General features: G+C 38.5%; 1 protein-coding gene across 1 annotated transcript in view; it reads left to right on the top strand.

The window, feature by feature from the left end:
• The first annotated feature begins 1,005 nt into the window (after positions 1–1,005).
• cutlet (chromosome transmission fidelity protein 18 homolog) overlaps positions 1,006–10,945 on the top strand; it is a 424,016-nt gene continuing 414,076 nt past the window's right edge. Inside the window, exon 1 of the mRNA XM_067136426.2 lies at positions 1,006–1,101. The gene's annotated coding sequence lies outside the window, so the exon portion shown is untranslated. The remainder of the gene's footprint in view (positions 1,102–10,945) is intronic.

Genomic DNA, 10,945 nt, shown 5'->3' with positions numbered 1-10,945 from the left:
AGTGGAGACGTTGCATGTGCTATGAAAAAGGGTAGCAGGAGTAGGTATGTCTTTTTGCCGAGATCAAGAACACTGAGGTATGATTCACCGATTGTCACGCGCATTCATCTGTCAGGCAGTCTCTTTATTGTCTATTAGTTTCTTTGTGTTGATTTTTAATTGTATAATAACACCGTACTTCTATTTAATTGTAATACGTGTGTAATATTGTTCCTTTGGTGAAAGTTTTTTTTATTAAGGCACAGCCTCAGCATTTGCCTGGTGTGAAAATGGAAACTACAGAAGACCATCTTCAGGGCTGCCGACTGTGGAGTTCGAACCCACTATCTCCCGGATGCAAGCTCACAGCCGCACGCCCAACTCGCCCGGTGATGAAAGTTTTATTCTGTAGTCTAGTATTGAATCAACGTCTCGAAAACTGTTATTACCGCAGTAAATTGGTAAAATCTTTACCTCTCTATGGAAATTCGCCCAGAGAGCATAAAAATTGTACTACTTTTTAGCTTTTCTTCCCGCCCGACTACCCCGGGTACTTTTTGTTGTCCGTAATTTTGTTCCCCCCCCCCCCCCTCCACTTTTAATTCCCAATCGCCGCTATTGGTAATTAAGAGCGATCCCAGCGTTCAAATTTCAAAACTCTTCTTTTATTGGACAACCTTTAACTTCATAACCATGAGGCGTTATTGGCGTTGAATAGAATCCACGTGTCAATTTCTTCTAAAAAGGAAAGCAAATAAAATTTAGTGGAAATGGAATGAGTTCTAAAGAGGGTACGTTACAGAAATATATTAGCTCTGAATGTATGCAGGCTTATCCTCTTCGCTCTAAATATTTTTTCTTCTTACACACCGTTTTTAATGAGTCTTTAAGAAAGTGTGATTATTAACAATTTTTCGTTTTACTTCATAATGTGGGATGTTTGGGAATTTCTAGGTAGTAAACGGGAAGTTTAGGCTCTAGGACGGGAAATTTCCATTCACGAATATGGCGACACTCGATCAGAATGCGAATGGCGGGAACTAGTACAAAGGTACACGTGAGGACGTGAGTTATCTGTGTTTACTGCAGTTCTGTGTCAGGTTGCTACAAACTTAGAAAGAAGTGAGTAGTAATAATGGAGTCTCAGATTTTTGCATAAATCATAATAATAATAAAGCCTGCTCTTGAACAAACCTCTATGTTTCCCAAATCAAGTGTAAGTTGTAGGCCTAATGATAGCATCTGTAGTGCCCCAGTTAATATTTTACTACCCGGTTTAACTATCATAATGATTTACGAATATTACATAGTAAAACACTTGTTTAATTTTAAAATGCATATCAACGACTGTCAATGAGATACTGAAGAGAGATGAATAAAATAAAATTGTGACTGTCACTCTTCATGCACCACCACTACCACGACCACCTTACAATATTATACCTGACAAACGGCAGTATTTGGTTTTTAAAATCCGTCGTATTATTACACAGGTATCGACCAAATTGATCATATCGTCCCTGCTCTGGCAAACTAACGAATCTGAAAATTGTCAAAAGGTTAGGAGAGCTGAAAGAAGTTGTGATTACTCATGTCAAATCAATTTTTATATTTAATTATTGGTTTTATGTGTTAGGCATACAGAATGAGCTGCAGATGTGAGACTTTGTCAGAGGGTAGACAGTATATAAATAACAAAATCTAGACCAGAACTTCAGAACTACAGATTCCTTAGTTTGTCAGTTTCGCTAGTTTGCCAGAGCAGGGACGATATATTTGGTATATGAGGGAGCAAATATGTACAGACAGCTGAGACTGATGGTATTTCGAATAGTTTGATTGCCAACTTTTTGTACGTACGAATATGGATTTGATATCAGCCGTGTCAGTGGGTTTTTAAAGACAGATATATCCGTACCTCATTTTCTCCATTTGTAAGAAACCCCCGTGAACTTAAGGCAAACTGAGAGTAATAAATTAGCAGTGGCATGACCTAAGTGAGAACAAAACAGAGATATTGATGCACAGTCGTTTTGACGGAGGTGGTTGTTCTAATGGTAAAACGAGCAGCACAGATCACCTGTGCTGTCATTTGAAACTATCTCCCATTATGTCAGCAGAGGAAAACATTTTATTAGTATATGTTAAATTAGGACTCTCTTGTGGCATAGCAGCAATTTTTCAACTGCAACTCTGCGATGACTGGTACAGTACCAGTAGATCATTTACTATTACTATTTACTATTACAATTAATGTTGGTGCATCATTTAGGGTCAGCCATCAGCTGGAATCTCAGAGAGTATCACTCCAGTTATTCTTCTCCATTTATGTCCAGTAAAGGGTTTTAGGGTGTGTAGAGCATATACATAGTACAGCGCGCAAACATTAGATCGTCAGATTAGGTAACTATACATTTGAATTTATGATTGGCTGTGTAGTTCACTTTCCTACTGGCTTCAAGCTTGGGATCGCATTCAAGATACCAACCCAGTGCTTGAATACGAGAGTGTTGTGGAAAATGTAAGCTGTTCTGAACTTTTGCCGTGTTGTATCAGCTGGTTCACTGGCATAATAAAATGATCAACTTTTATTTTCAGCCAAAATAGAATCATAGAATCATTTATTTGGCAATAAACAACAAGAGCAATAGCCTTTATTATAATACATTAATATCTAGGCGTACAGGTACAGATGTTCTCCACATGAACTATACGAGCTACTCCAATAATGAAAACATATACACCTCAAAATATCTTACGTGCTAATGGATACACTTCTGTATCAATATAAATTTATGCTCTGTAAAAACTACACAATTATAAAGTAAATTGACAAATATGTGATTAACAACAGATTAATTTATTTTATTTACTTAGTTGACTTTAGCAGTGGCAAAGTTGGGGCTTGTGGCCCTCTCTTACACTTAACCACATAAATTACAAATTAATACATACATAAAAGAGAAGTACTACCGGTATTCTATTATACAGTCAAGAATAACTAACCTAAATAACACACATGGAGAACATATAAAGTAGAAGGAAAGCAAAGCTCAACAAATTTCAGCAAGATAAAAGGAAATCTGGAGCATAAAAGTAAAAAAGAATGAGAAAAAGTCATAATGAAAAAGTTATATAAACATAAGCAATGCATAAACAGAACACAGTACATTATAATGTAACAGAAATACATGTGTGGTAATAAACAGTGATCTATGTACATGAGTTAAAAGCTAAATATTATGTACATTTACTCTATAACAATAAAAATATAATAATAACGTAATATTAATTATAAGAACAGCAGTGTTCTTCAGCTGTACAGTAAAATGCCAATGTTACTTGCCTGCGTACCACAATCACACAACCTATCATACGTCACCAATCACAGGAATCAATCAGCGGTATTCAACAGGTAGGCCTAGTCGCTGCATGCAATTTTAAATTTTGTTGTTGAGTTCCTGACAGCAGCGGAAGTGAATTCCAAAGTCTTGACCCAGCCACAACAAAGGATCTGTTGTTACAATTATGGGATGAGGATAATAAATGTAATTTTGAAGAAATGTATTGGTGGTTCAGTGATGCTGTTATCCATCCACGCTCTCAGTCAGTTCATCTTGACCTTGAATCCTGGTAACATCTGGCAGAGGACTCTCATCCAGTTCAATGTGTAGTGGCCATTCAAATGATACCAGAACAACAACAAAAAATTGTTAAAGATGTCATTGATGAATCCAGTTATACATAGCACATTTAAATAACTAGATATACATTATATTTAAGCAAATATGGTGAAAGACCATACCCCTTCTGAAGATATAGAAACCTCGGAATCAGCACTCAAAGAGTTGGTGTAGACCGCTCCAGTCCTCTTCAATGTACTCGTCATTGGAGTACCATGGCTTTCTTTACCAACAACCCTTTATAAAGACGTTATTTGAAAATGTTCGGTTTTGAACCCACTGTCGGCAGACCTGAAGTTGGTTTTCCGTGGTTTCCCATTTTCACACCTCGGAATCAACACTCGAAGAGTTGGTGTAGACCGCTCCAGTCCTCTTCAATGCACTCGTCATTGAAGTACCATGGCTTTCTTTACCAACAACCATTTATAAAGACGTTTGAAAATGTTCAGATTTGAATCCCACTCTCGGCAGCCCTGAAGTTGGTTTTCCGTGGTTTCCCATTTTCACACCAGGCAAATGCTGGGGTTGTACCTTAATTAAGGCCACAGCTGCTTCCTTCCCACTCCTAGCCTCTTTCTGTCCCATCGTCGCCATAAGACCTATCTGTGTCGGTGCGACCTTAAGCAGTTTGTAAAAATAAATAAATGAAAATGTTCAATGGGAGCTGATAGAATTCTTAACCTAATGTATTATGTTGTGTTATACTTAACACCATATGACATTTTTGTGTTTTCTTTAACCTACACCCCGGCATGTCAAGATGACAAGATGACCTGGTACCATAGGTATGTATGGTGTTCTGACACGTGGCAAATCATTACTGGGCTTACTCTTCTTGTACAGGGATATTATATTATCTGTTGGGGGGGGATTCTCACTTGCCCAGTCGCCTGTGCTGCAAGCTTGTCTCCTGCCAACCACTTTGGCGTAATGCAACCAACGTGTGTTTTTGCACAAGATTTCCTGTACTTTATGAAGGTATTATGTATATTCACATGCTCACATAATGAAACTGGCATTGGAACAAAACACTGAGCGCTAAACACGTAAACACTTGACTTTTTTTTTTTGCTAGTGGCTTTACGTTGCACCAACACAGATAGGTCTTATGGCGACGATGGGATAGGAAAGGGCTGTGAGTTGGAAGGAAGCGGCCATGGTCTTAATTAGGGTACAGCCCTGGTGTGAAAATGGGAAACCACGGAAAACCATCTTCAGGGCTGCCGACAGTGGGATTTGAACCCACTATCTCCTGGATGCAAGCTCACAGCTACGCGCCTCTAACCGCACGGCCAACTCGCCCGATGAACACTTGACTAAACTGAACCTTAATGCTCATAAAGCTCTTAGCAGACTGCATAGGAGGGGAGCTTGTGGTGCTGAGAAGTGCATAACGGTAAATTGCTTGGCGGGAGACAGGCTCGCAGCGCAGGCGACCGGGTGAGTGAGAATCCCCCCAATAGATAAAATAATGTCCCTGTACATATCAGAAGATTACATACTTTACGTTTAAATTGACTGTTAAGATAGAATGCTTAATGAATACTGGTTTACAGCGAGAGTAAGGGGGAACGCTGGAAGTGGTGCAAATAGCTTTCTTTTGCAACTTTAAAATATCGCCTATGTGCTCATTGTTTCCATAAAATGTTAGACCGTACCCAAAAATACTCTGAAAATATGCAGAACACACATATGCTTTAGTTACTACATGCTGCAGATGACAGAGTAGGTATATAACTTGGGATAGCCTGACACAAATGTGTTTTATGTGGTATTCCTATATGAGCTTTATGTCAAGTTGTAATCCAAGAAGTTTAACATATTATCTGCGCACCTTTTCTGGATAGATTTACACCCTAGTGCTGATTTGGTCGACGTTGGCAATCTTCGAGATTCGTACTGGCAACCTTTGAAACACAAACTATGAATCGCTTATGCATCGCTGTGCGACATCTGGCGTATACTTTACGTACTAGTACTGTTGTTATTTACACAGCAAAGCCAAACTATAGAATTCACTTTAGGAATATGATTCGCATCGAGAAATGTTATATAATGTTATATAATGTGTGTGTGACACAGTTGTTGGCTTAAGATAACAAAGGTTTAGGAAAATTCATATCGATCGATCATATTATCGATTCAATTCAGATTTCATTTCCATTCAGTTGGCAGTACTTACGGAACCGGAATTGCTCCCTCCTTACTCCTCAAACCCGTACACAAATCTATCGATAAAAAGTGCGCAGATAATACTTGAATTCAGTCTTGATTTCTAAGGTTAAAAATGAGGTTTTGAGTTTTTCCTTCATTAAGGAGAAAACAGTTTATTTTAAACCATGATTTAGCTTCCTCCAGTGTGTGTTTGGAGAACAATAATAGGTAGTTTATCAAGATGTTTACACCCTGACTCCCTATTGTAACTTAAAACTGACCTAGTTAAAAGGATGTCAGTTACACATTATTATTATGGAACAATATGTTCAATAAATTTGAGATGAAGATAAGTAAAACAAAGACTAGAAATGGCCATCAACAGGAAAGGAACAAACTCAAACCTCTTTTTTGGAAGCAACAAAATTTGGAATCACAAATTTGGAAGCACAAGACAATACTGTCAAGCAGGAAATACTAGGCAGAACACAGAAAGCATCAGACTTTTACAATTAAGTCAGAAATGTACTCTACAACTGCAAAATACCACAAAAAGCACCCTGTACCACACGTACTTCGTTCCAATTCTCAGATATGGTTTAGAGACATGTACTCTACTAAACAATGACTACAGCATAATTCAGGCAATAGAAATGAGATTCATTAGAACTATGAATCAAACTACTCGAAAGGACAAAATGTGGAATGAAGTCAACAGGAAGGTAGGTGGCATTGAGGTCCCTATTATCAGTGTAATAAAGAAGCCTAGACTTCAATGTTATGGGCGCATTATGAGAATGAAGAGCGAGAGATCTGCCAGACAATACTTCGACCTTCCAGACAATCCTTCGACCTTGCTGACCAAGGAAAAAGGCCAATGAAATGCTGGATAGACACAGTAAAATCAGATGTGGAGGAGAAAGGTCTCAAATGGAAAGATGTCCTGGAACAGAAGATGAATGCAGACAGGAAAAGATTGCGAATGCTTGTACACCACACTTGGAAAACTGGAGTTGGGAAATGATGATGATGATTAGCCTATTATTATTATTATTAATACAGGAATTCATAGATTGATGAACCATTTTATGAATATTTACTCAGATGTTTACAGTAGGGGTTCTCAGACATTTTTTGGTTCATAGGATACTGTCTCCTTTTGGAATATTGCAGCACATCCAGCCTGCTTTAGAAGGATTTCAAATGCTAGGATGCAGCCCTGATAAATCACAAACCTTTGCGGAAACTGTATGAACTAGGGCCTATTGGAAAGATGCCAGTCTCACTATGTCCATATTATTTCAGTTTTCAACAATGTAACCATGGGAGGATTTTTTGCACTGACCAACATTTAAATAAGAGTCTGAAGACATTTCGTTCTTTAGATTAAAAATTACAGGCATGTTTGTCTGCAATTCTTCCCTGAATTAAACAATAAGTGCAAAAGGGAGCAACTGCACATGTACCACTGGGTTGCAACACTGTCATTACTGACAGAACTTTCTTAATTTTTCAGTCAAATTGCATCTATACAGTTCTCCAGGGTTAATGTAAGGTTATTAAGTATTTAATACACATGCCTGTTTTCGTGTGCTCATTTTTTTGTGGCACAGTCTTTGAGAACAGCTGATCTAGAGCCTGATATGTTGATGGTTCTGTTAAAGAATTCTTACATGGAAAAAGCTTCCAACTACTTGATGATGATAATTATTTCTTTAAGGAGAAACTCCTGGATAGTAGCATACGATGTTTGTGAACAGGGGAATTTGTTACATGTCATAACTTTTCCAAATAATAATAATAAATTTCAGTTATTATTTTGCTTTTAGATACTTATAAATTATTTACAAATATAATTAATTAATTACCAGTTAATATAATTTTAGTATATGAATATGAATTTCACATTTTTACTTGTTCTAAAGCCTGCTTGTTGGCCACAATCGTTATGGCAACAAGTCTAAATGGTCTGACATTGTGGCTACCTGGTTCTAGTCCGGTTGGTAGAGAACATTTTCACCATCAGAATGTTAGCTGGCAGGGTACGAGAGGTGGTGGTATACAATTTCTAATCACTAGATTGCTTGCCAAAAGTCTGGATTCAATCCAAACCTCACCACATTGTTCATATGGAGTGAGGGCATTTGCCACCATTGATGCTGATTCATCTCTCTGATGTAGCTGTTAAGCCTTTAGCAGGGAGGCTTACGTGGCAAAGTGAGGCCATGTGCCGACACCTGGTTGCACCCCCTCTCTACCACCTCCCCCCATCCAATCATCTCAGACCCATACGCGCGAGTTGCCCATGGAGGTCAAATACACCTGCATCAATTGAGCTGAACGTGTCCTTAGACACTCCTGGCACTAAAAGTCATAGGCTAAATAAAGAATACAGATTTATTTCCCTAAAACTATAAAAACTAGAGTATTAGATTGATCGGTATTTTATGTAAAAACTAGCTGATGTACCCGTGATTCACTATGGGATTCTCAGAAAGACTGACTTTTTGGTTTTCCTAACTGAAGTCAACATACGTCATTACAAAACCGTCAGTAGAAATGTATCAATTAAAAGCAATGTTATCATATAAAATACTTGATCAAATGATAAACCGCACATTTTTTCACTTTTAACGAATAGTACTAAGATGCCGATCTAACAGTCCAAAGTTCCAGAGCTGGAATGACCAGGTCACAGACTGCCGTGAACACTCCTCTGCCATTATTCTCTTAAATATGTACACTGATCATTCCAATCAGTGCCTCAGAATAGGGATTGAATACTCAAATACTATGATGAACCAGTGTGTTACGTACCAGTAGTATTAGAAAATTTATGAACCAGAGGAATGGCATGCTAAAGAAGAAAATTATCTAACTTCCCAGCTACTTCCTGCCAATATTCAGGCAGGCTGTTACACTTGGTATGACTGGGCGAGTTGGCCGTGTGGTTAGAGGCGTGCAGCTGTGAGCTTGTACTCGGGAGATAGTGGACTCGAACCCCACTGTCGGCAGCCCTGAAGATGGTATTCCATGGTTTCCCATTTTCACACCAGGCAAATGCTGGGGCTGTACCAAGGCCGCTTCCTTCACACCCCTAGCATTTTCCTATCCTATCGTCGCCATAAGACCTGTGTCAATGCGACATAAAGCAAATTTTTTAAAATACTCGGTACGCAGCAGTAATCCTATCTATCGGAGTTGAATGGCAACAGAAGACACAAAGCACATCACAACAAACAATGGTCGATGTAATGTTATTGTTGATCAATTTTATGAGCTTTCTATATTGTAGGCCTTCACATTTAGTTTTCTTTCGACTCTGTGATATTAGGGCGTCTTATAAAATTGTTTATAGCATAGACTGTAGTTCCTTATTCTCCGACTTTACATACCGATTTTCATTAAATTCTCTTTACCCATTTTCTCGTGACTCGGCGCTGATATGGACTTAGTAACAAATCCAAATTCATGAATAGCTCTGTGATCATAGCCAGTACAGTAACAATGTACTTATAAGACATAAATGATTGGAAATTAATACTATATAACTTTATTATGGTGCCTGCTGCCATTTCTTGATGGATACAGTACTTTTGTATCCATCTCTTGGCACAGGCCAGAGTAAAATGTAGCTTCCACCGAAGTCCCAGTCTCATCCATGGCTGTGACAATATGGAAGCTGCTGGGGTATGGGTGGTGCTGAGTAATGACATTCAGAGCACGACTAGTGCATCTGAGTGCTATGAAAGGTGTTGCTCATAGGGTCAGTCGTGCTGCAATAGCACTTGCTGACCCAGTGAGGAAAGCAATGGCAAACTACCTCACTCCTCGTCTTGCCTAGTACGCCTCATTTTGGTGCTGCCATTGGTTTTTGCGGTTTCCTTATAACCGCATAACCTTTGGTGGTGCTATTTGAGGAACCAACCAGCCTCTGGGCTGATGACCTAACAGACAGACAACTTTATTATATAAAAGGCCTTCCCCTAAACTACCATTTCACTCAGCGTGAATAAAATGATTTATGACCTAGATTGTAGCGACTTATTCCCCGACCTTGCATACCGATTTTCAATAAATTATCTTCAGCCGTTTTCTCGTGACACGCGTAGATACAGACAGATAGACAAAAAGTATGGAAAATTAAAAAGTACATTTACTTGTTAGTGTGGACACGACTAATGCAGAAATATCATCCTTTTTAAATTCTGAGCAATGTAAAGGCAAAACTCTTCTTTTATATATATTTCCATTAGCTGATGTACCCGTGCTTCGCTATGGAATTCTACATTGTATACAGAATTGTTAGGTAGTGTACACGTTGTGAGCAAGACTGTATTAAATTGCATAGCTCTTAACGTTACCCTGGAATCGCGACAGAAAACCATCAAACGTCTTTTCTCATATGAAGAATGAGTTAGGGCATTTTCATTGCAATGGTAGGCCCACTTGCCTACCATCAGCCACAATCAGGTTAGGGAGTTTTCATTATAGTGGCAGATAGTCACTCTCCACAGTGGTTTTCCCAACTGAAATGAACATAGGTTATTACAGTGGCATCAGTAGGAATGGCGCGAGTAAAAGAAATGATTTCACATGAAATACTGGATCAAATGAAAAATCACATATTTTCTCTTTTTTAACGAACAGTACTATGCTGCCAATCTAAGAGCTGGAATGATCAGGCCGCAGACATCCGTTATCCGTGAACACTCTTTGTCTTTTTACGGAGGGGGGAGTACGAATAGTGGAGAGTTCCAGGGCAAAAACTATGCCCCTTTACTAGTCTGTTTCCTAGGAGTACCCAATGAGTCTGAAAATCTAAATTCACTACACTGGCGGCAGAAAAATCTGACTTGGAGGCAAATTTTTCCTCTAAGTCAGAGGAGAAACCCCCTCTTCACTGCTAATTTTGAATAAAATGAATGTAGAATTTAATAAAAGTGAAGAGGAAGAAGCTCTTTTTAAGAAACGGCTCTTTTTAGGGTTGAATTTTGAGTTATTTAGTGAATTGTGGTGCTATCATTTGGAATATGTCTAAATTGTAATTCTAGACCAGGTCATACTATTACTACTACTACTACTACTACTACTACTACTACTACTACTACTACTACTACTACTACTAC

This window comes from Anabrus simplex, chromosome 1, assembly GCF_040414725.1.
Source record: "Anabrus simplex isolate iqAnaSimp1 chromosome 1, ASM4041472v1, whole genome shotgun sequence".
Taxonomy (NCBI): domain Eukaryota; kingdom Metazoa; phylum Arthropoda; class Insecta; order Orthoptera; family Tettigoniidae; genus Anabrus; species Anabrus simplex.
Note: the sequence above shows the minus strand (reverse complement) of the source record. Positions and strands in the feature narration are given on the sequence as shown.